General features: G+C 38.3%; 1 long non-coding RNA gene across 1 annotated transcript; it reads left to right on the forward strand.

The window, feature by feature from the left end:
- Positions 1-11: 11 nt before the first annotated feature.
- On the forward strand, positions 12-2,852 carry LOC124895165. Its single transcript, XR_007051548.1, has 2 exons — positions 12-1,287; positions 1,494-2,852. It is a non-coding gene; the product is annotated as an uncharacterized LOC124895165 (long non-coding RNA).
- The last annotated feature ends 392 nt before the right edge of the window (positions 2,853-3,244 follow it).

Below are 3,244 nucleotides of genomic sequence, written 5' to 3' on the forward strand. Positions count from 1 at the left end.
AAAATATTGAGGCTATGAAGATTATCTTAAGAAGACTGAAATGTTGGGAGTCAATTCCAAGGCCTGGCTTGGCAAAGACAACTTGGAAGGTCTGTGAAGGACGAAGAGAAATAATAGGTTTCTTTTCCTTCTCAAGAGGCAACCAATAATTGCAGCCATGGCTGGTTTAGCTCTGCTCTTTGATTAAATAGGCGAAAATCTGAGCCTCCTTACCTCAGTTTTAACTTACGGTTGATCGCTGGAACAGTATCTTTTAGAAGTTTGCTTGAATTGATCTGAAAATTTAGGTACTGATTTCATGAAAATACAAAAGACCAAAACAGGTCAGTTCACACTTGAAAGACTACTTTGAACCTACTCTCAAACTAAGTTGCTCGGACTCTCCAAAAATGTTGCCGCACCCGTGTCGGATCCTTCAAAATACACTATTTTTGGACACGGATCCTTCAAAAATACACTATTTTTGGAGGATCCGACACACATCCGTATACATTTTTGAAGAGTCCAAGCAACTTAGCTCTCAAACATAAGGGACCATTTTTGACATTTCTTCTATTCTAGACGTTTGTGTCTTATTTGCCTCCGTCTTCTCGACATAGCAAAAGCTCAGAATGGAGAGAATGAGGCCCCGGAGAGTTGGAGGATTTCGTTGAAAGGATGGTTGCCTCTCTCTGCATTAGCCAATGATTTCTCCGTTACTGTAAAAACATCAACAGCCTTTTCTTAGCTCTTTTGGACTTCACTCTTTCTGATTAAAAAGCAATCCCAAGAAATAGCTATTTATTGCATATACAGACCTCTCAAAAATGGCCATCCTCTGCAAAAACATTTCATTATTCCCTTTCAGAGGGAGTATGATCAGTATGCATTTGGAGTTGTGGAGTTTGGTGCTGTATGCTAACACCATGTGTTTTTCTGTTACTTTCTTTCTTTCTTTTGTGACTTCGCTGGAGCATTGGTGGTGACTGGTGAGTATAATTGGCAGCTAAAAAATGGCGATGATGATTTCTGTGATTTTTTCATGGGAAAGGGTCAAATTCGCCCCTCTTCTATTCAAATAGCACTAATTTTGCCTCCCTTTTGAGCTTATTAGTCGGGCATTTGAGATTATCCGACCCGTATCTTTGCGGGGCATGACCCCAGATTTTCTGGTGGTTTTTGCAGCCATGGTGTCGCTGGATTCTCTGTCATGCGCGAGTTTAAACACAAATCTGAGCCTCAATTTCTGGGAAACTGGAAGTATTTGACCCGATTTTTGAACTCCCATCAAATCCTTGGCTTGCTCAGGTATGAGTCTTTACCAGCGAAATTAAATTGTATGTTTTCTTAACAACCCTAATCCCTTCTCCTTGAAAACCAATTTTTTAGGTGTACAGGCTGTACTTGAAAACCTTTTGGTCTCTATGTAGCTTTCGTTTTTCATATTTGATCTTGCATTTTGTGAAATAATTAATGTCTTCACTTCCCTTGTTTACTTGTCTTGTCTTATCTAGGAAATGGGCATTCACTTCCAAGAGGAAATAATTATGGACATCCTTAGCAGGTTACCTGTGTAGTCTCTTCTTTCGATTCAAATGTTTCAAAACCTTGGAAGAAACTAACCTCTGATCCTTACTTTATAAGGAAGCATCTCAATCACGCCAAGAATTATCAAATTTCCCAGAAATTTCTTCTTTATCGTCAACTCAACTGGTTGAGGATGTACAAAAACTTGATTGCCCGTCAGACTTTGAACCATGGTGTGTCGGAATCTATTGTTGTTTCGATGGCTTGTCTTTTATTTGGGTTCTTAATTTTCCTGATAAAGATCTCATGTTTTTGCTATGGAACCCCTTCACAAGAGAACCAATAGTACTTCCTCGTCCAGAATTTCCACCACAGGGAACTTTTACATATGGATGGGATATGACTCAACTACTGATGGCTATAAGGTCCTTAAGACTGATGTGGATAGAAATGATGGTTGTAAAGTATCTAGTGAAATTCTCTCACTAAAAAATGACTCGTGGAGTAAAATTGATGAACATCCTAGTGGCAGATGCTGTGCGTTGTATGTAGGTCTTATTTGCACATGAGCATTTCATTGGCTCAGTTTTTCACGATAGTTTTCTATGATTTCATTTAGTATTTCAAATGAGGTGTACGGAACGATACCATTGCTGGAGCAAATGCGTATGGTATCGATGCACAACAGGGTTTGACGTTTCAGTAGTGGAAGGAATGCTTTGTGTTTACTCTACTGATTTCATGGCTTGAAAGAGGTATTGATGATCTTGTCAATCTATCGTTCCCTTCTATGATTATTAATCCAACATTTGAAATTATCCAGCCCGTATCTTGGCCAGGCATGACCCCAGATTTTCTGGTGGTTTTTGCAGCCATGGCGTCGTCGGATCACTTTGTGTGCAGGATATAACACAGATCTATGCCTCAATTTTTGGGAACTCTCCGTAGTTTATGTGTGAGGTTGCGGTGAAGAAAGTGAGCTGTGGGGGAGTTCCAATGGGTGGTTTTGCACCCTTCTGTCATTGTCCGCTGCCAATGATCTCCCAAATGGAAGTTTTTCCGATTGCAAAACCACCCTTAGTTGATTGATTTATTACTTCCTTCGTTTCATTTTTTAGAGGCTATGAAGATTGTTGTTTGAAGAAAATATCTTGGTGTGGCAGCTCTCAGATGGATCTGTGAGATTTGGTGAAAAGATCTAATTTTGATGTTTTTTCTCATTCTCATAAGGCTAACTGATCCTTGCAGCCATGACAGTTTTAAAGCTCTTCGGATTTTGTATGAGAACAGTGAATCAGAGCCTCCCCTTTTGCCTTGATTGTTCTAGAAGAATGAGGCTTTTTTGACTCCGACAGAAATGTAAGAAATGCAAGGTAAGGCTGCATACGAGGGTGGTAAAATGGATAAATTATATGGTTATTCGCCCGTTTTATCCATGTTAATTGAGTTGGGTATCCAACCCATTTAATAGTGGGTCAAATATGGGTCAATCCATATTATTCATTCTCAAATATGGATAACCCATATCAATTATAATTACCTTAAAGTATGACATGTGTGAAGATGTAGCAATGTCTAATGTATGCTTATTAAGGGCGTGTTTGGAATGAAGAAAAAAAATTTCAAAAATATTTTCTTTTTAAAAAATAGAAAATATTTTCAATTTTTATTTTCATAACTTTTTTTGAAAAAATGTGAACTTTTTTAAAAAAATTAAAGTATGACGTATGAAGTTGTA

This window comes from Capsicum annuum, unplaced genomic scaffold (assembly GCF_002878395.1).
Source record: "Capsicum annuum cultivar UCD-10X-F1 unplaced genomic scaffold, UCD10Xv1.1 ctg80331, whole genome shotgun sequence".
NCBI classification, from domain to species: Eukaryota; Viridiplantae; Streptophyta; class Magnoliopsida; order Solanales; family Solanaceae; genus Capsicum; species Capsicum annuum.